Below are 26,941 nucleotides of genomic sequence, written 5' to 3' on the forward strand. Positions count from 1 at the left end.
TATTATTCAGAGGTTCAAGGACCAGAAAAGCCCCTTGAGCAGCACAGAAGGTTTACCAAGAGGAAGAGAATTCATACATTGAGTGTGCAGTCACAACCACAGTTCATCTATGGCCAGTGATTTCATTGTCATACATGTGATCCCCAGGCGGTTACCCATCCAGTCACTGTCCAAACACAGACCAGTGTCTGATTTCAGATGGTGTGGGTGGTTGCCCTGCACAGGACGCCGAGTCAAGGGGGCTAACAACAACAACAACTAGTACCTACTGAGAAGATCCATAAAAAGCAACTGAATCAAAAGGAATTATTGTGAAAATAAGAAATATGGGGGGAAGCAAAATTTGTCCTTTCTAAGAGTGCCATATTACCAAAGTCTGCCCCTGCACAGACCACCTTAGCTTCAGCATACCATGGGAAGCTGAAATTACATTTATATCCTGCCTTTCCTGAGGCAGAGTTCCTATCCAGGTTCCTACATTATGTAAATAACAATGGAGTTATCACATGGTTGATGTTCTCCCATGCGACTTGATAAAGCTATGTTGGGAACAGGTAAGGTGCAGGGTGCATGTTCCAGAAATAAATAAATAAATTCTGCTGCGATGCACTATTGATCCACATAGCCTACTGCTGTGTACGGTCATATAGCTTGACCACAGTGATTCACACATTGGCAACCTCACCACTTGACTACTGTAATGTGCCCTGAAGCTGCATCTTGTGCAAAATGTAGAGGTTAGGTTGCTGGAGCAGTCAACCATGATCATGCATGACCATTGCTGAAAGAGCATCACCAGCTGCCAATTTACTACCAGACCAAGTTTAAAGTTTTCTGGTTGACTTGCAAAGTTCTAAACAACTTGGGACCTCATTACCTGAAGAAACACCTTTGCCTATATAGAGCTGCCTAGCTGTCAAGATCTTTGAAGTAGGCCTTTCTGGTTGTCCGAAGCCTGCTGAAGTACATTTGATGGCAGGAGGAAAACTTTTTCTGTTGCAGTACCTAGCCTTTGGAATCATATGCCCTGTGAAATAAAGCAGGCACCAATTCTTCTGAGTTTATTCAGCAAGATTTTTGTGGGCTCCTGCTACCAAGACTTGACAGGCAGCTTGCCTACTATAGTTATAGTATTGCAGTATATTTCTCCAATGTGATGTGTTTTTATTTAGTGTTTGCATGTGGGTTTTTCTTAAGCTGTGTTTTGTTGTGGTAGGCCACCTTAAGATCCATGGAAAGGGTAATATAAAAATATTTTTAAATAAATAAATCTCTTCTAACAGGAAGAAAACAGACCAGGTCCCTGTTAACTTTCATGTCTGAGTGTCCCATAAATAAGTCCTCCTCCAGGCTCAGCCCATGAAATGCAGTTCTCCCAAGACTGAACACTGAGACTTAATGTGATTTTTGTTGTAGGTCAAATTGTCCCTGGAAGGGTTTTCCCCTATGTGACAAAGAAGAGAAAAAGGTGTTGGTGGATAACAAAGGGTCCATGTCTATAGGATGACTAGAGAGATTGAGATCCTGTGCAAACTTTTAGTGGAGGGTTTCTCTCTGTTCGATATGTTAATGGCTGTTGCTGTTGCCATCATGGTCATGAATTATTATTCATAAGCATATATTAAGTATCAAACACTTTTCAAGGCAATTTACATTCATACAATAAAAACAGTTAAAAACAGGGTTTAAAACTGTAAAAAAAAAAAAAAAAGCCATCTCCAATTAAAGATAGATCTAAGAACAAAGAACACCCCAGGCAAAGAGGTACCCCCCTCTGCCCATCCAGCTGAGAAGCTTGTTAAAACAAGAACACCTTCACTTTTTTCCCTGGAAAATGCAAATAGTGAGCACCTGTTGTATCTCAACACAGATCCTATTCCATGAAATAACTCCTGTTAATGAGTTGATCAGCATTTGTAGTGCTTTAAAGGGAGTGCTGTGCTGCAACTGGATTGTAAGAGAACTAAATTCTGGATGTGCTTTTGGGTTATTTAAGTTATGAATCAAGTCATGAAAAGGCAGCCTCATGCCCACAAATCTCACACAAATGTACAAAGCTGGTGGGAGACACTTCTACTGGAGCTAGCAGATGTGCATTCAAGGTTCCATGCCATGGCTGTCCTTAACATCTAGCCTTTCACAGACAAAATTACAATAACTATAGCCAAGGCACTTGGAGGGATACACAAAAGACCATCATAGGTGAGCACTTCAGTAACAATGCCTGCTAAATGTCTTATTTTTGCACATTCACAGACTTAACATTCTAAAAATACATAAATGATGGGCCCTATTCCTGGTGGGACACGGGTGGCACTGTGGGTTAAACCACAGAGCCTAGGACTTGCTGATCAGAAGGTCAGAGGTTTGAATTCCCGTGACGGAGTGAGCTCCTGTTGCTCGGTCCCTGCTCCTGCCAACCTAGCAGTTCAAAAGCACGTCAAAGTGCAAGTAGATAAATAGGTACCACTCCAGTGGGAAGGTAAACGGCGTTTCCGTGTGCTGCTCTGGTTCACCAGAAGTGGCTTAGTCATGCTGGCCACATGACCCAGAAGCTGTACTCAGCCAATAAAGCGAGATGAGCGCCGCAACCCCAGAGTTGGCCACGACTGGACCTAATGGTCAGGGGTCCCTTTACCTTTACCTTTATTCTTGGTGCATCTACAATCAAATATTTAGAATGGGGTATGATGACAGCTCCAAAGTGCTACTCTGTGAAATCCAGTAACCACCAACCACGTAGAGGAGGGTTGGAGAGTTGGTGCTATCACATCGCCCAAATCCACTACTGACATATATACATTAGTGTATGGAATTATTAAGGGCCAGAGGAAATAATGTGAGGCTCAAGGCAGAGAACAATTATAGGGAAACTCAAAAATACACTAACCTATAAGTATTCTGGCTGCCAATGGCGTCAACCTTGAAGCCTGATGTAATTGTTGGGGTAATCTGGGGAAACGGGAAATTAAGTACTGATGCACTAATGTACTGGCTTCCCACATTTTTGTAGTGCCAACAGACATAGCTAGGGCCTGAACTGATACAGTACAGACAGTGATACCATTAATTAGAGCCTACTTGCCAGAATCAGAACACACATACCCTTTCTCGTTGACAGCATTTCTGCCTTCCCCTACTCATCTGGAATTGCACATTGATCCCTTTTTGTACTTAAAGCAAGAGCTTCTATTTCCATTTCAAAGAGACGTGTCTTTCCCCGGAAACCAGTGCTGAAGACTAGTAAAGAAACCCCACTGACATCCACCTGTACACCCATTTGGAAGTTGTGACATCATCATTCCTTATGTTTTCAGACGTTTTCACATTTTGAACTATCATTCCACTTGTGTCTAAAATTGTTCTCTTGGTATCCATGCTGGAAGCTGCCATTCTGCTGCCTCCTGTGTTCAGGATTCCTCTCGTTCTGATGTGATTCTTCTGTGAGTTCATTAATTGAAAGGAAATTTCTGCCAGACCAAAGGTGTCAGGAAGCTGAGGGAGACGTGTTCCTCTAAAGTTAGGCTTGATCTGCAGCATCTGCAGCGCTGAGAATCTCCCACACTGTGCCTGTGAGGAATTTAACAAGGGTGCCATCAATTTATATCCTTTCAGCACAGCCGAGAATGTCCTTACCCTGGTCTAGGCTGCAGTGAGATGTCAATGCCCCTTCCCCGACTACTGAGCCACTGCCATTTTTTTAATTCCCATATTTTGACCATTTTTTCCCACCCAGGAGTGGTTAATAACAACAATAACCTCAACTGCAAATGATAGGCTGAGACAGTGAGAGGCGATAATGAGGAACTGGACGTGTGAGGTAAAGACAGGAGAATTAAGTGGCAGCCAGCTAAGCAGCAAAGGGGGATGTGATTATTTTATTTTTTTAAAGCAGCATCAGTGAAATAGACAGGGAATGACAAGACTGAGTCACATAAAAATAGAATGACAGGAAGAGATAAGTGAGGGAAAAGAGAAAGGCAGAAAACACAATATAGATCCAGCCATTAACTAGAGCATCATAAAGAAAGGAGAGAGCAAAATGCAGAGGAAAATAAAGGGCACAGGGTGGGGAGAGAAACAGATGATGGGGGAGGAAAAAGAAAGGACTGTCTGAGGAAGAATGAGATATGGATCAGCACAAAAGGGGAAGGGGAGAGAAAACTGATTTTCATTTTCCTTTAGCCTACATCAGTGAAAATCAAAATCTATGGACTCTACCAAGTTGCTATAACCTTCTCTGTTGCTGACCAGCCATACTGAGGGATTTGAACTCAAACCACCACTATGGCTGTTAAAGTCATGCTCCTGGGAGTTGCCTCTGATTCAAGGCAAAGTCAGCAGAAGTCTGCTAAGCATACTTCTTGCTATTGATTGAGTTATTAAAATGTGTGCATGCTTGCCACCTGTCCTCCAAAGACCTCAAGGCGTCTAGCAAAGTGCAGAAAACTAGAGAATGTGGCAAGAATAAGTATTCAAAACTCCAGAGACAGTTAAAGCTAACAAGTTAAAGCTAACAAGTAAAATAAGGTTTTACTAACTTGCAAAATGATAATAAAAATATTATTATTAATAATAATAAATTTGTCACTTTTTACATTGAAGTGACTTAAAATGATTTGCATTATGCAAACAAAAATAGCAAAGAACATTAAAACCAAATATAAAAACAGCAATAAAAACAAGACTTGATGTGCTCATCCAAAAATGCACATAAAAGGAACCATGCCACTTAAAAGGATGAGGACAAAAAGAGGCTATAGGCACAATTACCATAAATTGTCATCATCTCAGTTGAGAACTAAGGTGTTCTTCCCTGGGGATAGCATTGCACAAGTAGGGAGCCATCACTGAAAAGGCCCATTCTCATGTCACCACTCTGCACATCTCCCTCAGATATGGCACACAGGAGAGCCTTAAATGATGAGTGCCAGATTGGTTTATGTGGAGAGATAGTCCCTGAGGTATTGGGGTCCTGAGCTACATAAGGCTTTATACAGCAAAACCAGCACAGTGAATTGAGCCCAGAAACTAATTGGTGGCCACTGCAGTCATCCCAGAATTAAAACGGAGGCTAAATGGACTTTCCACTAAAAATATTGACAGGTCCTTGATTCTAGAGGTATGTATTCGGATGCCATGGACAAATCAGTGCTCACAGTCCCAAAGACCATAAATCTTAGAACTGCTTCCCATGTACTTTCTGAAGCTGGATGATTGCTCAACCTATTTCCCAAAGATCTATGCCCTACACACATGTGTTCTAGGAAAGGATTGTTCTTTCTATACTTTTGATGTTTATACTGAAAGAAATGCATAAGCATTGTTTCTGCTTAGATGGGGGACAAAGCAGCTTCCCATGCCACAATGAAGGAATCACATGCTTTCCCAGTGTGTTCACAGGGCAGGTCAATCCTGACATCTTAATGTTTTATCCAAATGATTCCTGAGCTGGAAACACTTGTATCTGTCATTTGTAATAACGGGTACATGTGAAATGTTTTGCATTTAGCCTTAAGAAAATGGAATATGTGAAGCAGTCTTCAGAGACTGAGAAATAAGCACACAAAGTTAAGGAGAGACATGAATGCTCAAAGTGAAAAATAAAAGGAGCTACAAGATGAAATACTGTGAGGAAAGAAGAAAGAGGCCAACTCCTTCCATTAAGTTTTTCAGAGGAGCATGAAGAAACAGGCTTTGAGACATTGAGTTCCTGATGACTCCTGGCTCTCCACGACTTCAGAAGCTCCCCACCATGTATGGAATCTGCTTAGTTTTCTTTGCAATTTTCTTCTTATAAACAAAAGACTCAACTGAACTTGAAATCATACCATTCTAGGATGCTGGCATATGGTCTCAAGAAAAAATAAATGTCTTGTGTATGGCTGGGTGTTAGAATTTCAGTTCAGCATCTTATGGAACTGAAGTGAATCAGGTTTGCATTATTCTTTCATCCAGGTAGTTCAAGTGCCGCCCAGACACGGTGTTTGCTGGGTGATTACGTCTTTCTACCTGGGTCTTGTGTTGGAAGAATGTTCCTCTGTGTTAGTAAAGTGGATCAATGTTGGCATCATATGCTATAAGAGAGTTTTCTATCAGTGAAAACAGTCACAACTGCCCTGGGCATTCATCAATAACCAATTATGAGATCATCTGGATTTTCTAGTTTTGTATTTCTACCCTTTCCAAAGGGGGGAGAAATGGTTATATTATTTATCGCCACAATTTGTCCCCAATTCCAGTCAAAATAGAAAAAGTTGAGCAATAACAATTTATGAAATATATCTAACATCTTGGAGCAGCAACACCTGTCAGAGTTGCTGATAGCAAGCGTCAGTTTATATACTGATAGATGGATTTCACACTGCATGTAGAAGACCCCAGTTCGGTCTCTAACTTCTCTGGTGAGAAGGAGCCAGTGAAATTCTGGAGAGCAGCTGCCCTCAGAGTAGACACCTCTGATCTAGATACATAAATTGTGTTAGCTTATAGAAGGCAGGTTCCTGTGCTCTTGTGTCTTTCATATTCATTTCCTGAAATTAACACTTTTGCACATTCACCAGCTCTTCTTTAAATATCTGATGGCTTGCTTAAATTCTGTGACTTGGAGTACCCAACAGCAATATTCTGTATTCTTAGTGGGAGACTTATAACACCTTCAGTCCTATCTGTATCCCTCATTTCATGTCCCATAAATATTGGGGCATCTGCTGGTACAGATCAGACCTGTCTTTTAATCGTTTTTTGCCTGTTCTCTGAATCTTAGCCCTGATTATCTACAGTCCTCCCATCTCTAAATTGGAAAAGTGTTACTGAAATGTTTTTTCAAGGAATTGGTTGGCATCTGTAGACTTGGTTGAAATCATATGTTGTATACTGAAAGTGAAAAAGAGGTGCAGTATTCAGAAAGTAGAATTATGGCAATAGAAGAGAACCCAGGTAAGACTTTGATTCCAATAGTATAGGACTGCTCCAGCTCTCGTCTATTGTTCTGCGAATTCCATATAACAACATTGGCCTTGCTGAGCCAGGCCAAAGTCCTATCTGGTCCAGCATACTGTTCTTACAGTGACCAACCAGATGCCAGATGTCTGCAGCCAAACTACATGCATAATGCCTGTATTTCTTCAAACAGTAACCTTCTGCAAGAACAATTCTCATTGTGTCTGGCGCTGATCTCTGGCACCTGTACCGTCATGTACAAAATGGTAGTGAAGAAAAGGCATGATGGAAATGCACAGCTTGAAATCTCTGCAGTAGCACCTGAGCCTGAGAAGGTGGCTAAAGCATCTAATGATGATATCCATCATCTTGTTCTAATCATCATCAAAAGACTTATGGTATACATATAGAAAATTTGCATCTCTGATTTGGGGATAGTGCATACATTTCTGCAATTTGCTTTTTATTTAAATTGTTTCACACCTTTAACTTATGGTGTGTTACTTTTTGGCTGAGTTTTGGCTGGTCAGGATAAGTCCCATGGTTACCACTGAGTTCCTGTTTGAATGAGCATTGCATCTCCCAGTTTGAGTATAGACTCACACGTATATAAACTTTATGTGTGCATACTTGCCAAAATACTGCAATACTTTAAAAAAATAAAAGTTCCCATGAACATTCATGCTAAGAAACGTTCCAAGAAAATTTATGGGAGGAGTTTAGAAAATGGTTTGAAAAGCAACCACAGTTGCTCAAAAATTGAGACATTGCTTTGCAATGTTTGTCCAACTTTCATGAGAACACTCATTGTCCATTCATACTGCTTCCTATGTCCCTCAGTGTTTTCTTAATAAGATCTTGTGGGCTTTAAGAAGGCTGAGAATGATAATATAAGTTCCAAGCCAAGGAAATGAACACTTCTAGTTATTGCAAGCTAGGCTCATGGCTGACATCCTGATGTAAGGATTTGGTTTTCAATGAGACAAATCTCTCCAAAAAACAGGGCAGCAGAAACACATGGGACAATATTGACTAAACAGAAAACAATTCAGTGGCTGACCTTCATTCTCTTGAGTAAACAGCTATGAGAATTCATAGCATGTAGATGGCAGCAGATCAGTATTCATTTTTTGCAGATAGTTTTTTGTGAATTGTTACCATTCATTGCCATGGAACAGATGAAAGGCAGTATCCAGCTATATAATATGATTATAAGATAACTAACATATAAAGCCATTATTCCAGAAAGCCAAAGGGTCAACAGGACTAGTGCCTTTGATGAAAATGATTTATTTTTTTAAGATTATTGACTTTTCTGTGTAAAATAAAAGTAGCAAACAGCTAGAATCACATACTGCAGCATTCTGACCAATTTACTCCATGCAACAACAACAAAACAATACAACAAACATGAGGACGGTGTATTTTTAAGAGATTAGGTGTGATAACTAAGAGAAAATTAGCTTTGAGCATCCAGGAAAAAGCAGGTGAAAAGGATAGGGAGGGAAGCTTACCAAAATCCATAAGTCCCACCAATGACTTCTCCCCATTTTAGCTAAATCAGATCTTCCTGTTACCTTGATAAAGGGGGCAGGACCTCTCTGCAATTCAGCATTGCCAGGAAAGTGAAATAGGCAGACAGGCTGAGTAAACAGAGCAATAGAGAGACAGAGATCCAACTGCCCTCCTAGAGAGATGAGTGTGAGGGGGGCATAGGGGAGTGTTGCATAGAAAAGGGGTAAATAATGCACTCTCCAATACTCTGCTAAAACTACGTGGTAGAAGCTTCTGGGTCCTTCTTTTCCCTGTGATTCAAGCACTGCCATAAAATTTATCTTGGAATCATAATGGAAAGCTCACTAGAAATATTGTCTCACCATGCAGTAGATGGGGTATAATTGGGGGGGGGGAAGGTTTCCAAGGGCCACAGGCACTTAGTTTTCATTTGTGTTAAAAAAGTAAGTCAATAGGACTTTTCTGAAGGAAGTTAGAGTAGGAAGCAGAGATGTAGCTCTATAATGCTTTGACACTCTGCATGTAGCACCATTGCTCAGGACACTTAAACCCTGTTGCTAAGCAATCAAAGGAAAGGATGTTGACGCCCCCACCTGGGACTCCAGAGGGGGCCCTCCCAGAACAACACAAAAAGCAGGAAAGGCTGAATGAAGGGGGATACCCCACTTGTCATTTTTTTCAACACTAGTTTGCAATTATTATTAATTTTAGAATTCCTCCTGAAAATTCATCAGGATTTTAGTGTGAAATTCTTCCTATTATGTACACATTTTTTTGTGAATTTCCCTGCTATGATGTATTTTCCATGCTGTTTTCACTAATATATGCATTTTTATGGACACTTTACCATAGCATATTCATTTTGGATGCATTACTTGGCTGGAAAAGCATTTTACAAAATTCAGATAAGTGCATTCCCCCCCCCCCCAAAAAAAACCCTGTGTTTCAGCTTGCATATTGTTTTGGAAAGTATGGCTTATGTTGGTTCATCTTCAAATGTGAACTGAATTTAATTTTCTCTCCAGCCCCTGGTTGTAATGCAAAAAGGTTGGAGAGGAACGCTGAGGACACTTTTCTTGGGGAAAGAGTTTCAACAGTTCGTAAAAGCCTCTGTCCCCCTCCATCATCTCAATAGCAACTGCTTTATCCTTCACCCTAGAGTATACTTTACAGAAATAAATCACCCTGGTGCTGCCACCCAGAGATTGTTAAGTGAAGACTTCAAAAGTGTACAGAGCCATGACAGACTTATTCCTGTGCAGTTCTGAAAACTTGCATTTCCTTCTCTTGCACTATTGCCTTGTTTCCCTTTCTTCTTTTGACCCGAAGACCAATAGTTGAGGTGTCTCCATTACTATTATTTAATACTTCATCACCATCATGTCTGCTTCAGACTAAAGTAATATTCTACATATAGTTTCCATTACAGTTATTAAGTAGTATTGGAAAAACCATTGTCACATATTTCCACCTGGAACTTTGTGACTGGAAGCACAGAGATGTTTATAAGAACAGCCTGTTGAAATAATCTGTTATTTGTTCGTTCATTTCATTTCATTTATTCCAAAGTGATTAACAAATATTTGTGACTTCTTTCTATGCATATGTGTTTAGAGTTGGGATATCTGGTAGAAAATTCATGACATTTGTAAAGTGGTGATATAAGTTACCTTAAACCAGGTTCCAAGAAAGAAGCATTCAAGAAGTCAGATAAAACCATTGATAGGAAAAAAATGTTTTAGGTTTTATATTTTCAAATCTCATTTTATGGCTTTTGTATTTTTCAAGCTGTTCAGCGTATGCAGAAAGTCATGAGCTTGCACTCAACCAGTCATTTTAACTCAGTCCAATAGTGCCTGGATTTGCAGGTGGGATTGAATAATATACCAGCATTTTCAGGGTCCACAGCTGGGCACTCTTATGCAACAAACCCTCTTCCCCTCTAAAATTGGACTTTTGCAGCAAGGAAAGTGATGGGCAAATGAATTACCTTTATATAGGATTATAACATTAATGTTGCTGAAGCTAACCCAAAATAATTTACTCCAAAGAACAGAAGATATTATTTTGCAAAACTTTTGCAGCACATATAATTTAAGCTCCTGCTGATGTTCTTCCTGTGCTATTGAAACAAGGCCAAATAAAACAGGCAAAGAAATAGAGCAGCTGTATGCTGCAAAGAAAGTTGGACTGAATACTAGACCTTTTCAAGTAGAGTATTTCTTTTCTTTTTCCACTAAAAGAACATCATGGTTATCTTAACTTTACAAATGTTCTGCTATTGTTACAGAAGTTCATAGATTTGCCTGTGAGAAGAAGACATCTCATTCTTTTTCCATATCATCTGAAGAACTGCCCACAACTTACTTATATAGTGCAATTGACCAGTCATCCCTCCCCCTTTTTCAATTAATGTGAGTGGCCAGTTTTCATGAACAAAGTGATGTGTTATTTGAGAATGAAAGGAATGGCACAAGAGCAATGATACATATGCCCCTTATCATCTTGACCAACTGAAACTAATGGCAGAGTAAGGCTGCAATCCATATTCATCTTACCTTGGAGTGAGTCACATTGAAGTCAACTAGGCTTACTTCTGAGTAAGAATGCATATTATTGCACTGCCGATCATTATATTTAGAGGGTCCAGAAGTTCTTGTGTTCTGTAAATGTGTGATAAATAGACTACCTCTATAGGTTTCTAGGCTCTTCATTAACAGTAAAAAGTAAAAGATACTGCTCACAAATAAGCCAATAATATAAAGAGCATAAAGTCAATAATGTGTGATTAGATGAACAATGCAGAAAGTGTTTGCTTCATATTCTAAAACCCACCTTTGCTCTTTTCATATCAGGATCTCAGAGGACTTTATAAAAAGATGTGTTTATAATGAGCTATTGTTAGAACCTGAAATCAGGGTGGCCTTTGTCAAACCACTAGACTATATGAGTAATGACTCCTGAGTTTTATTCCCATCTTTGCCTTTGACACACCATCATATTTATTCATCTGTAAAATGGAAATCATACTCCATGGTATTCTAAAGCAGCACATCTTGCATCTAACTCATAACTTTAATTTGCTGACTTGTGCCTTAGCCATTCACCCACTTCTTCGATTCTCTTTGAGCTCATCAACTGGATATAATGCATATGGCACAAATAATACTGTGCAGGTTTCAAGAGCTCGCTCTGAAGTGACTTGGCAAATTCCCAGACACTTGCAACTGGTGAAGAGGGAAGGGCGTGATGGAAAGGAGGGTGAAGATGTACAATGTGGCAGGGGTGTTGGTTGAAGATGAACTGGTTTTTCATGCCTGGGGAAAACCCAGACAAATTAATATTCTGTAGATCAGAAAATAACTCCAGTGTAAAATTTAAATAATGCCAGAGTAATATCCTAGAGTCCATATCCACTGGAGGGCCTGTATGCAAGTGGAAACCCTATAATCTCCCTATTTGCATTTATACGTACAGTGGTACCTTGGGTTAAGTACTTAATTCGTTCCGGAGGTCCGTACTTAACCTGAAACTGTTCTTAACCTGAAGCACCACTTTAGCTAATGGGGCCTCCTGCTGCTGCCGCGTTGCCGATGCACGATTTCTGTTCTCATCCTGAAGCAAAGTTCTTAACCTGAAGCACTATTTGTGGGTTAGCGGAGTCTGTAACCTGAAGCGTATGTAACCTGAAGCATATGTAACCCGAGGTACCACTGTACTTCAAGCAGCAGCCTTCCAACTAGCCCCTGTGGTACAATTCTTATGTAGTGGTTTGTGTTTTCCTATGGCCCAAAGGGTCTCAGCCACTTGGTTGCTCAGATTCAAGTAAAGTTGCAGGAGAAAGTGCCACTTTGGCAAGCCTTTGGAAAGTGGAAGAGCATTGCTCATTTTCTCACTCTCCTGCTTTCAAGCCAGGGGTGAGCAACCCATGACTGAGCAGAGGGATATAAGGGCTACACACAGCAATAGTGCTTTCTGGAGGGAAAGGTGTGGGGTTTTTTATGAGCACTCCAGGAAACAGAGGGCTCACAAGGAAATTATGGAGAGCCACAAGGGTCCTTTTTTAATTGTATAGAAAGGCAGGGGGGAAGGACACCAGCTGGGCTTGAGAATTCATGATGCTTTTATAAAAGGCAAAGAAAGAAAAAGACAATGTGAGAGTGCCAAAGCTCAGTATCAGAGCACATATTTGGCATGTCTGAAACACAGAGAGCTGCTGCCAGTCAGTGTACACAGATGGAATCAGTATAATACAACTTCCTATGTTCCTAAACCATTGAGAGCTGTAACTGTTGTTTAAAACTACAGAACAGGGGGTGGGGAAAATCCTCTTCATAAACTCAATCAAATTGAGTACAACATCTCCCATGAAAAATTTCAAGGGAATTTCTGCCCCTCAGCCAGGCTCCAGAGGCAATTTCTTTTTATATCCCACCCCATGAATTGCACTCGTTATAACTTAATATCAACTGCAAACATGAAGTTACCATACATCCAAACACAATTGTCCTGGAAGACTGAGATCACCTGGGGGCATTCCATATAAAATATTCAAGATGAAGGGATTTCACAGCCTTACGAAATCATCTTATGAAAAGGGAAATTATCTAGGTGGCATGTCATTGGAAGGGCCACAACATAGACCGCGGCCACCCCCAGTGTTGGCATTGTGAATAAATGCAATGAAAACTGTGTTTCGGTGTCTGAAAGAAGAGTCTAGTGCTGAGAAAAGAAACCCTGAAAGTTTTTTCAAAGTTGAGTGAGGCACAATGTGAGAATTAAGAGAGTGTTAAATCAAAGCCTCACCATGACATCGAAAGCTGCTGGAGAGATAGAACACCAAAGGAGATGGCATTCTTCCTGGAGACCTTTGAAGCAGAACAATTCCTTTTAATAGTCACCTTGCCTACAGGTTTTAACAATAGTTCAGCGTGCAGCATGCAGTCTGTAAACTTTCTCTGACAAGTGTCACCAGTAACTTTGCTGCATCATACCCCCCCCCCCATTGCATTTAAAATCTGGGCCAGCACATAAGACATTTATTCTTTTTAATGGTTAAGAAATTTGACTATAAAAATAGCTATATTTTCTTTCCTCACATACAAGATTTTCTTGCCCTATTGCATGCCTGAGAAAATGAACATCACTTACTTGATAAATGGGTGACAAGTGACAAGTATTGGACAAGAAAAGGTAACAAATACAGATTCAAAGAGAAGTTGGAATCTCAGCAGGCCATAAAAAGAATAGAGATTCTGTATGGAAATAAAATCCAGTATAGTATATAATTTTGAAGAAAACGTTATCCAGATATATACACTAGTGCTTTATAACACATTTTCACAAAACTGGGAAGGTATATGAAGGTCTGGTCATATGTTCAGACAAATTAATGTTAGATTCTTAGATATCCCCAAGAGAAAAGAAAAATCTAGTGTACAGAACAGACTGTATTTTATGAACCTTCTTGCAGAAGAAACAATACAAAGCAACCTTGAGCACTTGCATGATGTGTTTTTGGTGGCGCATTTCCACCAGGAGGTGTATCAGAAAGAGCCACCAGGGTGGTCTGAATCCAGAACATGGCTGCCAGAGCATGGTCAGGTCTGAATCTGAATAACGAGGTCACTTTTCTTACCAGGTGGCAATTAAACCTGCAAGTAAATTGAGTACAATGATGGATCCATGAATGTCCCAAAAGCAGTTAGCCAAAGTGATGTAAAATGGTCAGATGCCATCAGTGACTAAGGAACCCATTCTTTCAAAGCTTAAGGACCTGCCAACCACCATTAATCCAGTTTTGCCTAGATTGGGACAGTGTGTGTGTACCACTATTCTGTGCTTTGAATATCTATCATCTCAGTTAGAACCCCAAAAAGTGAAAGTGGGAGAGAGAAAATATATAGTAATAGAAGTTAGATCAGGATCTCATCCCCTCACAAACTCCATTGTAACATACAACAACCAGGAAAATTCGCCTGAGTTCCACCTTATCCATTCTCCTCTGCTACTGAGCTCCAGTTAGAACTGCACACCACCAGTTTTTCCCCAGTCTCCAATTTCAAACCACTTCATAAGAATGTTTAAAGTGATAGAAGGTAGCAGGATGGTATCAGCTGTATAAAGAAGAATCTCTGAGACCATTTTGTGGGTACTTACCATCTTGTTCATTGCACAGCTCCCTTAAAGGGCTATCCAGCTAAATTTTATGATAAGACAGTGGAGCAGTGGTCATGTCACAAGTGGAGGGTTAAATCAGAATGGTGATAGCTTTACCATATAAAGAGCTTTATATCTGCACAAAATCTGAAATACAAATCAGAAGAGGTCGGGTGGAGTATGGGTGTATGTCTGCATCTCTTGAGCCAGTTGAGGCTGGTCCATCAAGGTGAATGGGGCACCACCCCACCAATCTCAATCTGCTCTCAACCAGCTCGCACCCACCCAATTTCTCACGACCAGTTCAGGAGGTAGCACAGCATGTCAGCTGTCTTCTCCTTGGCCTCAGTGTTGCCACTGATGAACTCTGCAGGGAATATGATAGCTCAAAAACTAGAGTTAGTTATCTCTGTCCTTGGCAGCGGCTCAGACTAATAGTGGGCTCCCTGCCTTCTACCTTACCAGCTGCCACTGGCTTGAGTTTGAATTCTGGTAGGTGAGGAAGCACTGCACACCAGAACCGTGTAATACCCTCATGTTCTTTAACGGTGTTAGAATCAAAGCAATACATCACTGCATTCAGATTTAAAAGCTGCAGTGGCAGCCTTAATTACTTGGTTAGAAACAAACTGCTTCATTCAGCTTCAGACCTCCATGTGGTCATTCATTCCATTGTCACCTCAAAAACCTGGAATATATGCTGCAGCCTCCAGCTGATACACAATATGCTGATGCACCCCCTGGTGGGAATGTGTCACCAAAAACACATTACAAGTTTGCTGCAAATAGCCTGTAATATCTGCTGCCATCCTTCAGCCATCGCCTGCATATTAGTCCTCATTCTATTATGAGCTGGCAGCCCAGGGAAGCTGTAAATCAGAAGCGAATCGTCCTGCTGACTGCTGAGCTCAGGAATCAAGCTGACCACTGAGCAGAGCAGGCCTTTTCCTATGGTAAGACCAAAAGCAGTGAATAACTCTTGCTTTGAAAACTGTGTCATCCCAAACTGCCTTTCGCCATACGTTGAGGTGTACAGATTTACCGTGACACTCACAGATGAATAATTGTTTTCAGTAAAAATGGATTTGAGGAGAACAAGAACAGGAGACAGACGTTTAGGCAGCCTGCAGTTTGGGAAGTACATACAGGCCTCTTTCCACCTGAGCTCTAAGACAGTTAGCATCATGTATTGACACTGGCATATATTAGAACATATGAAGAAGCAGCGTTTGGATTTGATATCCCGCTTTATCACTACCCTAAGGAGTCTCAAAGCGGTTAACATTCTCATTTCACTTCCTCCCCCACAACAAACACTCTGTGAGGTGAGTGAGGCTGAGGGACTTCAGAGAAGTGTGACAAGCCCAAGGTCACCCAGCAGCTGCATGTGGAGGAGCGGGGAAGCGAACCCGGTTCACCAGATTACAAGTCCACTGCTCTTAACCACTACATCACACTGGCTCTGTTGGAAGAGCCTGTTGGATCACATCCAGCATCCTGTGCTCACAGTGGCCAACCAGATGCCTCTGGGAATCCTGCCAGCAGGACCCGAGCACAAAAGCATCACCACCCCTTTCCTGTGGTTTCCAGCAACTGGCATTCAGAAGCATTATTGCCTCCAACTGTGGAGACAGAACATCAGCATCAAGGCTAGTAGGTACTGTGAATAAAGCCAACTCCCTAATATTCCAAACTGAATAAACAGTGAGACTTGAAAAACAATAAATAAAATGATCCAGAGATTGATTTGCTGAAGAACAAAAGATATATGTTTACCATGACCTTAACTACCTGTGCTCAAGGAGAATTGTGCCATTAGTTGTTCTTCTCCTATCCCTGTCTATATTTGAGATGCTCTTGTTTAGCAAATATGAGTCTTGGTGTTTGGAAAACCGATACTTCAATCAGCATTTGTGACTATAAAAAAAAATGAATCCCAATGTCATTTGATGTCAAAGGATTTAACACACTGCACATTAGACAGTTGTCTAATGAAGGATGTGGTAAAGGAAGTCACAGAGAAACTCATTAAGACTGTCAAGAAACCTCTTGTAAGTTTTGAATGGTTCAGCACACAAATGGGGATGGTTTGTGGTCTATCAAAATGTATTACAGAAGCCCTGATTTAGTAAGCCAACACACACGAAGGAAGCCTATTTTGGTATCAAGCATAATTGGCATAAAATAATATATAAATTAATTAATAAACAAGAGTCCAGGGTCACATCCATGTCCTTCTGCCTTTTCAGGACAGTCACCTCCCCTCTTCCCTGCCAGGGAGAAGAGAACCACAGTGGAATCTGGGTATGGCCTCAGCCCACCACTAGGTGTGGGGTAACTGGAGCTTGAAAGGGAGGATACAGCTTGTTTGCCCAGGCTGTACACCCGGGGTATTTCTGAGATGCCTTGAAATGCTTTTGTTCAGACTAATGCAGTTCTCCATCAGACTCACAATAAAGACAGGGCTGAGTCTGACACCGTCTTTATACATTCTACAGTGAGGCCTATCTGCAAAGCAAAGCTGTTTTGCTCAGCAGGGGGGTGGTTTGGTGTATTAATTTAGAGGAAATTGCCAGCACTGATTGAGATGGATTTAGAAGAGGATAGACAAATTTAATGATGATGGCTTGAAAAAAAGAAATTGTTTAATGGTTCTAAAGGTGGATACAGATTTAAAGAAAATTGTTCTGTTTTTCCCCTGTGTGCAAAGGTGCTAATTAACATTGTTTTTTTCCTAAGTGTCTCCTTCCTTTTCAGCAGGAGCCCTGCTAGTTTCATTTTATAGCTCTGTAGCTGTAGAAACAGCAAAAAGTTTGTTTCCAAGTAAACTGATTTTCAGATTCATAGTGTAATTCATGGATATCACATTTCACAGGAGAAGATTACAAGGTTTTTCTTTTTGTGGTTTATAGTTGGCTGTCCTAGACTTCTAGATCTTCTTTTCAATCAGCTGGGAGTGCAATGTGTTGAGTATTGGAATGACCCAGAACCTTACACTACATAGAAAGTTTTTTTCAAAGATTAAAATAACATATTGAAAGAGGCATTTAACTAGCAGTTACTACCAGTTTTAAATACCTTCTCAATGTGTTATCATAATCTGAAAAGGTAAAAAATAGTAATCCATAATGGCAGCTATTAGTAATAACTAGTTCTCACAGTCAAAACAGGACTTTTGGCTAATTGGTTAAGTCAAAGCTTGACAGGAACCCAAACCCTTTCCATTTTGTTGCAGCCTGGAAGCAAAGAGAACCTGTAAACTAAAACAGTGAACATAAGACTGTTCCAACCTTGCGTGCAAAAACCTAGAGCCAATTAATATGTAGGCTGCACATTAATTCACACAGGAAAGTGGTCTCCATTGAGTTTCGAACATGTAAAATGGCCTCTCCTGTTGGCTTGGAAATTTAAAATACATCCAGCCTTGGAGAAAACAGATCCCAACTGATTTAAATCATACTTTAGAAGCCAGATAGGTTGTGCCATTCTCTGCATTGATATTTGCACCTTGATGTTGCAAACCTTAGAAAAATAATGTCATCCAGGTCCAAGCAAACAATTCTATCAGAGGAGCTGCTTCGTTTTATTTCATCCGTTTGCATTCACTGCCTGCAACCAAATAATTTTGATTGTACCTGCATAGACACATAGCTGTTCATTGTACCAGTTCCTAGGTTATTGTGTCAAAAAGGAGATAGGATGCATATGTAGACAAACAATTTTCTCACCTCAAACACTGTTTTAAAATAGATTAGGTGGTGCATTTATTAGATATAGTCCTACTGGTGTTCCTATTCAACTTTCCAAGCTTCACAGAGCTTTCCTTCAGGTGGGTTAATGACATCTTTCACATTCTGCCAGGGTTGGATCTGATAAAAGATTCCTGCTTTTTTTCTTTGTGTTTCCCATTGTTTGGTGCTAACATGATGGATGCTAAATACCTTCTAAAATAGGGTTATATCAAGGCACCTAAACAAGCATATTCTGCAACTATTGTCAGTCACATAAAATGAAGCATCGAACTCCAGCAAGTTTTCCTTGCAATGTTAAGAAATGAAAAAACCAAAACACCAACCAATTCCTTTTGATGTTGTCAATACAGCTATTGCATAAACAAAGAAGGGTCAACATTATTAATAAGCATAACATTTTCGTGGCAAAGGGGCTGTAAGGATGATCATGAAACGAATGATAGAGGATCAGCATTTCCTGAAGAGCATATTTTGAGCTAATCTCATGCATACTTATTAATGAGAGTATTTTAACCACTGTAACCTATTAGTAGCAAAAGGGCTGTAAGGATGATTATACGATGAATGATGGAGGATCAACATTTCCTGAAGAGCACATTTTGAGCTAATCTCATGCATAATTTACTTCAAAGCAGGGGCAATCTGTAGAAAAGGTGTACAAATCAATGCAAGTATCTGCAGCAGCTTCTTCACAGGGCATGAGCTGGCTGTAATTAAAGATCGGTGGGAGTCTTGCTCCAAATTCTAAGTTTATATTCTGATCATAAATATTTGCTGTTTGTCCAAACACGTACATGCTTTTATTCATTTGCTTAAGCTTTCTTGTGTAAGATATATGCATTCAACCTTTCACTTTAACAAACATTCACAAGGCAGCTTTCAGATAACAAAATACAAGTTAACAAAACAATAAAATGCAATAACTGATCAGTTATTGCATATGACACTGCAGAAATTGTAGTTTGCAAAGTTTATTGCGACAACCACTCTAAATATCTGCATGAAAAATCTAAAACAATAAAGAATCTCATTATTATAATTTGGCCAATATCAAACCCTTTCAAGAGCATGTGTTATTTTAAATCCAGGACACTCTGAAGGCATGTCTTTTTAAATTAAAAAAAAAAAACCAATGTAACACCCTTTAACACCCTATAAATATAGAAATAAAGTCAAATCTAATGCAAGCAGGTTTCTTTACATCAACTGTTGCACTTGGAGATCCCAAGGATAGCTCTTAGCTGCCATGGCTGGAATTCTAATACTGTATGGAGGTCTGAGGAGCATTTTAAAACCCTTACTATTCATAGAGTTGTCACAAAGATGATTAATGCATTCTTGAAACAATCCAGGGACATAAGCTATTGTTATTCTCAGTTTACAGATGGATAGCATTGACTTAAGGTTGGAGAGGATCTCAAGGCTACACACTGAGTCCAAGTTTGAACAGTGGTATCAACCCAGATTTTCTCCATAGATACAAGATGAGAGTTTCATACTGTGCATTTCACCAGTTCATAGACAATGACACTCCACTGGCTTCGAAGAGGGCAGTTTTCAACATTACAGAGCAGCTCCTCTGATGCAGAAAGTTAAGACTGACACATGAGAAACCCTACATAAATGTGTCATCATTTTCAGAAGAAACTGGGCTTCCACATGTAAACATAAGCCGTGTGTCCATGACAGATCCATGTAACTCCTAAATCTACACTGAGGCCACCTTTAGGGTCTCTGCAAATTAGTGCTCCATTGTTACCTTGTCTATCCTGCAAACCTGATCAGCCAGCAGACTTCTCCATTATACTGAATGGGAGTTTGCACCACCAAGACATGGAACTAAGGGAGCACTCTCCAAGCACTGATGGACAATAACTTTGCAATGAGGTCAAACATTCTATTGTGCTTGGTCCTCTTAAACTGAACTCACAAAGGGGGAAAGACCATCATAAATTCCCTCACACTGCCATGGTGGTTATTAACTTTACACTGTGAGAATATATTAAATATGAGAGACATTTTTTGTGCAAAGTGAAGATAAGGAAATATATGCCCTCTATTAAATGGCATGACCCCTTCTTCATTTTTTCCCCAGTGCAAAGTAAGAAACTTGGGGGTATGAATAGTTCTGTCCCACTTGCTGCAGTTCATTGAGCTATACCTCTAATCGCTTTGCTCAAAAATAAGGCCAGAAAGGCCAACGTAATTGGCTCTCAACCACATAGATGGAACATTTAAAACAGTCTCCCAGCAGACCCACAGCCCAGTAACGAAGAAGATCCTCTACATACAGAAGGTCCTAGGTTCCATTATTGAAAGTCCCCTGTATGGGAAAGACATCGTTTTCAAATTGTGAGGAGTGGCTTTCAGTCAATGTAAACCAGGTGTAGTCAACGTGGTGCCCACGTTGTTGGACTCCCATCAGCTTCAGCCAGCATGGTCAATGATGAGGAATGATGGCAGTTGTTGGGCAAATTAAAGACATTGTGTCCTTCATTTGTTTAATTTATTTAAATATATTGAATTATTTAACTCTCCCAAGAAGGTATACAAATAAAATAAAATACCACAATAATTTACAGCTGGTAAAAATAGACCATAAGCAACCACCTCCCCCTCCCCCCACAAAATACCCCAAACACAGCACACAATTACAATAAAAAGCACAAGACAATAAAAAGGAGACGAAACAAGACCCAAAGGCCTACATCTAGATATATTCAAAATTAAATACCCCCAAACACATTGTATTTTAAGGCTGTTGTTGGTGGTTACTTTTTTTAAAAGCTCATAATTATCAGAGGGCAGCAGGCATTGGTACTGGTACCCTTGGGAAGCTGCATATGTCAGTATGCATGGCAGTCATTGGAGCATTCTAATCACTCCCCAGGTAAGCCCAGTGAGGTTCACCAGCATAGGGGGATTTTGCTAAAGGTCACCCTCATACCCTGGTGCTGGTCTTGAAGGAGAAAAGGTGCCTTTGAGAAAGAGTTATATGTGATCTGAAATGGATGCAGCAGGCATATGTGATCTGAAATGGATGCAGCTGTTCTCTTCCCTCTGTCAGATCATTGGTGAAAGTAGACCTTCAGCAACAGTTCCTACCTACCTGACCATGCAGCTGGCCATTTCAAGAGACAGGAGCCCAGAGTCATTGCAGCATGAGGAAACTTGTTTTCCATATATCAGGGTGAAGGTTGCCTCTGCTGCTGGGTGACTGACAGCAGCAAAAGCTTTCAAAACCTCTCTCTGCCACTGCTTAAATTAAGAGTCACTTAATGAAATGCACAGCTCCCCACCCCCAGCACCTCATGACCGGATTATTAGTGGCTGCTTCCCCCTGCTGCATAGGTTTGCAATCCAGGTCTAGAATAGGAGATGGTGTTGTATGCTAAGAAGTTGAGCAAACCTGTGTGAGAAGTAAATCCTGGAGAATCAAATTGCCCACTTAAACATATCAGTCAAAGGAAAGTAACTGTTGGTGAGTGAATGGCAAACTCTACTGTATCTTCCCCCCCAGAGAGCCTGTGTTCCACTCCTGTTGCAACTACTTAGTTTGCAACTGTATATAATCTTTTAACCAGATAATGTATTTCCTTCCATTATCACAGATTCCATATCCCATAATGTTTCCATAAACCATATGTCCATGCAGTCTGTGTGTATTCATAGATAGATGTATCTGTTTTCATGCAGCTCCACAGGCACACAAGGGGATGTAGATGAGCCCTCTGGGATTTCAAAGAAAGCCTCATAAAATGAACCTGCTCCTCAACGGATGCAAATTGGTGCAGTTCATTCTGCCTTTAGGCCAATCTGACATCTGGCTAGTTCTGTCCCAAGTAATGGGTGATGCTATACTTCATGGGTATACCTCTTTAGCAGCAGAAATGGCTTGGGAAATTTAAAGAGTCCGAATCTTATTACTGTCACTGTGCTGAATCGACACTGCTTTTATATCAAACTCTCCATGTACTTTTCATTATTTCCCAGCTATGGTGAATTAATACAATGATAGGTGTTCAAATTCATAGCTACCTGAGGTCATTTAACTGGGAATGCATATGTCTGCATGCATGTGGGCTTTTGTAATTAATAGCATTCAAAACACTCTGCCCATCTTTGCATATAACTACGCCCTGGTGTGAAAACAATTGCTGAGATGACAGCCATGTTGCAATTTGGCTGAAATTAAGTCTCCTTTTTGTGGAAAATTACAGAATTTGGGTGGAGATATGGAGAGGAGCGTCCTCTCTAAGCTAAGGTTGTGGGAGGGATGTTTTGGTTCTAGGGTTTGGTTGTGGGAGATAACTATCACCCACCCAACCTCCTACCCCTTGTGGCTGAAGTAATTTGGGAGGACATTCCCATTTCCCCTAGAATTTGTCAGGATTCGTTCAATGGTGATAGGCAGGGTCAGTATTAGGGATCATCATTAGCAGGCACTTGCTGAGAACTGCACCATGTGAAGGGCCCAACAATGATTCCTGGACTTCCTGGCCCTGGTGTCCTTCCTTTTTGCCGCTGCTGCTCGTTCACCTTCCCTCTACAAACAATGAATGGAATGAGAAGATGAAACAATATTTTCCACTTTCCATGGTGGTTGTGTGAACTAGGCCCTAAGGGAGAGGGCAAGGAAATGAGCAGCAGACGTGGTAATGAGGAGGAGGTGGGCCCACTCCCAGAGGGGAACCTTCCAAAGTCATTCTGCCTAAGCCTTCCCAAACCAGAATTGCCTTGCCAAACCAATTGACACAAGAATTTGTGGAGATGCTGATCCAATGGGGGGGGTTAATGGCATCACATTTTTACTTGGGAGGCTGGGAAAGACCCCAATTTGCCTGTTTGGCCACACAGAGAGCTGATGCACATTTCTGCCTTGCACTTCTTATTTAGCCTTGTTTATAATACAGAAAGGGTGCCCAGTAGATAAGATTTCTGCATGTGTAAGCATCTTGTGTTTTGAATGTCCCTGCCTTCCAAAATAAATCACAGTAAAGCTAGAAAATGTCTGAAAATCTCTTTCATTCTAGGTTACAATCTGAAATTTCTTTTTTTAAAAGTTTGATTTCAGCCATTTTAAAAAGAATGCTGCAGCATCAGAGTTTGGTTTGTTTGTTGAAAAAAGCTGAATTAATGGAAAGAATCCTGAAGTGAGTGTACCTGCTGCCAAAAATGTATCAAACTATCCCCACTACCACCACCTTCCTTATGATAAAGCACACAAAAAAACCCTGCCCCCGGAAATGCTAGTAAGGTCACTGGGTCTCATCAGCTTCTTTTGCAGCTCCATTAGCTAAGCCACAGATACACCAGGGAATGTATCTGGCACAATAGTGTGTATCAGTATGACAACCTTACTGAATGGTTTGTGTTCAAACTGTTTGTCTTCAGTCAAAGGGTAAGCTTCCAGAAGAGACTGTGGGACTTGAAACAGGAATGAGTATTGGGGGGGGGGGGGGCAGCAGAAGGACCATCCATTATTTTGCTATTTTTCTGTGTTCAGCTCTTTGACTGTTATTCAGCTCCCTTCATCCAAACACCTATTCTGTTTCATATCATTTGATTGTATATTTATGGCTCTATGGGTACAGAGCTATAATTAATTACTCAGCCCTTCTTCCCTTGTATTCCTCATTTCATTTTTTAAGTATTTTGAGTTCTTAAAATTACATTTTTTTATTATGTTCTAGCCATGTTAATCTGCTGGAGCAAAATGGAAAGAAAAAGGGAATTGTGGCACCCTGTGGCACAATCCTATGCATGTTTATACAGAAGTTATTGTTGTTGATTAAAAAAAAAAAGACTAGACAACCATTTTAATGATTGCCTTGTACTGCTTTTTGTATTTTTATTTTGATGTACGCTGGCCTGATATGAGAGCTGCATAAGTAAATAACTACATTTTATAAATAACCACATAAAAATAAATAAATCTCACAGTATTCAGTCAGTGTTACTCAGAAGCAGCTGCACATAGAATTGCAGCCTTAGAGACTGAAGGAGCAATCCAAACCAAAGAACTACCAGATGAGCTGCAGATCTCCAGCTCAGCCAGAGATATGCTGGCATAACTCTTTCAGCCTGGGTCGGCCAGGGCTCAGCTGGCTGAGCTAAGACTTGTGAATCTTAGGCTGGCATAAGCCCTGGTGGCAGGATGTTTCAGAGGAGTAGAAGGACTAGGAGTGGGCCAGGGGAACTTATGGTGGATTCTAACTCTATCCAGCTTGATCTCATGACCTTGGAACCTGGCAGAATTTATACTGGCACAAAGGGTGGTGTAAGTCAAACTCTCTTTTAAAGACTTGTTTCCCCTCTGCAGATTCCTATGGCAGTAGCCCTACTCCTGAACAGAATTTGGAATAGGGGTAATTTATGCCAGCTTTCTATACTTTTATGATTCCTCTGTGATATATTCTAGCTCAAGCTTTAATAGGCATGACCAGTTTCCTATCTATAGTTGAGGGTAGGAGGCAGCTAGCATGAGACCAGCCCACATTGATGAGAAATGTTGCAGGTTCCTTAAGTGCTTGATGTTTGTGACTGCCACCACATCTAATAGGATGGTGCATAAAATGAGGCATGTCTGAAATATTCAAGGAGTTCAGGTGAATAGAAATGCAATTGGATGCCCAAGGGGATGCATTTTGTGTCTGAATCACCTCCTTACACATTATAACAATTACTGCATTCAAATTATTAATATATCGAGATCTGCATTAATGTTGAATTATAACTCATGGTTTGGTGGGTGATGTATCTTACTTCAGTGAGGCAACATTCTTTTTAAGTAAGCATATACAGTGGTATCTCAGGTTAAGAACTTAATTCGTTCCGGAGGTCCGTTCTTAACCTGAAATTGTTCTTAACCTGAGGTACCACTTTAGCTAATGGGGCCTCCCACTGCCGCCGCACCGTCGCTGCACAATTTCTGTTCTCATCCTGAAGCAAAGTTCTTAACCCGAGGTACTATTTCTTGGTTAGCTAACCTGAAGCGTCTGTAACCTGAAGCGTCTGTAACCTGAGGCACCACTGTATATAGCTGCCATGTGAAGAGATAAGTCTGCTTTTTGTGTGTTAGTTCTCTCTCTGTCACCATGGATTTGCTTTGTGTGTGTTCATGCTGAGTGCAGTCTTATTATTAAATTACTGCATCAATATTGTTAGTAGATGAGACACCAGTTTCCTCTGGGCAGATGCAAAGCTCTCCACTACATAAATCATGTTTATGTGCAGAAACGGTGGTACCTACCTCTGCAATGTATTCCTAGCTGGTGTCATCCACTTCTGCCAAACTCAAGGCAGCACTTATTCGTTGAGAAAAGAGAGTGAAATCCCAACCCAGGCAATTTCTGCTGTTGTTATGGGGAAAGAGACACCCAAAAAACGCCTGATACTAAGACCGACAAATCTACTGCAAAAGGCTGTCTGTCCATCAGTTGTCAAGAGCAGAATGTTCTGTATTCACTGCTTTCAGTGTTGTAAAGAGCTGGGGTAAATGAATTCCATGCTTCCATGGCTAGGCATGTCAACAAATACTTTCTACTGTGTGACATAGCATTTTAATGGTCATGTTGATACACCTGTCCTTGCAAACGCCTCCTGTAACAAATCTTGTTAGTTTCCCCTTCCCAAGGAAAGCAGGTCAACTTGAAAGGGCCAGCACTGGAACTTGCCTGTTGTTTTTGTTGCTTGCATTCATCTGTCTGAAGAGACACTGGAGTGTGCCTCTGGGAGGTGAAGCCAAACTGCTGCATTAGCAGACAGCAAGACCCCCTTCTCGGCCTCGCCAATATAATCCAAAGGAAAGCAGAGCAATACATATGGCACCGCCTTGGCTGCAGAAATTGCTGGACAGAGGCATACAGGGTGCCATCCAGCCAAATTAGGCACTCTACTCTGGATTGTGTAGGGTTTACTCCTTAGCCTTTTCTTCCCCCAAATATATCATGGACAGCAGTGAAGATTCAGGATCAGAGTTTTCCTTCTCCTAGATGGGCTACTTTCCCAAGTTGATGAGCCCATCTGCCCCCTCTACAACACATGCAGAAACCATCTTCTTGGCCATTGGACCCACTATTGTTCTTGTTTGCTCAATCTGCCAGAGCCTGTCTTCACATGCAGGGGAAATCCTTAACTTACCAAGCGTTTGAGAGCCTTCGGCTATCCTAATCTGGCTTAGTCGGCCAGTTAAAGTCATTTCCCAGGGTGTCGTCATTGTCACATGCTGATGGCTTCTAGGAGCCATGGGTGAGAGCTGAATGCAGGGTGGGGACCAAAGGTAAACAAACTACCCCATAGGTTGGTCCTACCCTTCTCCTAACACCCTATAGTTGTACAGACATGGCAACTAACATATAAAATATGGATTTGGAAGTTCATTTCAATGAGCATGTAATTTCATGTTCTGCCAGCATGGATGCATCAAAGAATGTATTTTCATACTGGCCACTCAAGAAATTCCTTTAGAAGTTAGGAAATAAGAAATGAAAACTGTGAAACAATTTTCCAGCTACAGGGGAGTAGATGTTAATGGATTACAGGCCATGCATTTGTTGAACTGTTAGGGGTGG

General features: G+C 40.8%; 1 protein-coding gene and 1 long non-coding RNA gene across 2 annotated transcripts in view; one reads left to right on the plus strand and one right to left on the minus strand.

The window, feature by feature from the left end:
- Window positions 1–26,941, plus strand: part of LSAMP (limbic system associated membrane protein) — a gene marked incomplete at its 5' end in the record, with an annotated part of 434,032 nt that overhangs the window by 308,598 nt on the left and 98,493 nt on the right. The gene's annotated exons all lie outside the window — the stretch shown is intronic.
- LOC310676593 lies at window positions 1,159–25,797 on the minus strand. The gene is made up of 3 exons (XR_014510639.1): window positions 25,621–25,797; window positions 3,098–3,570; window positions 1,159–1,221 (listed from the first exon to the last, which is right to left on the minus strand). It is a non-coding gene; the product is annotated as an uncharacterized lncRNA (long non-coding RNA).

Source organism: Podarcis tiliguerta, assembly GCF_965153285.1.
Source record: "Podarcis tiliguerta genome assembly, chromosome: 4".
Classification (NCBI taxonomy): domain Eukaryota; kingdom Metazoa; phylum Chordata; class Lepidosauria; order Squamata; family Lacertidae; genus Podarcis; species Podarcis tiliguerta.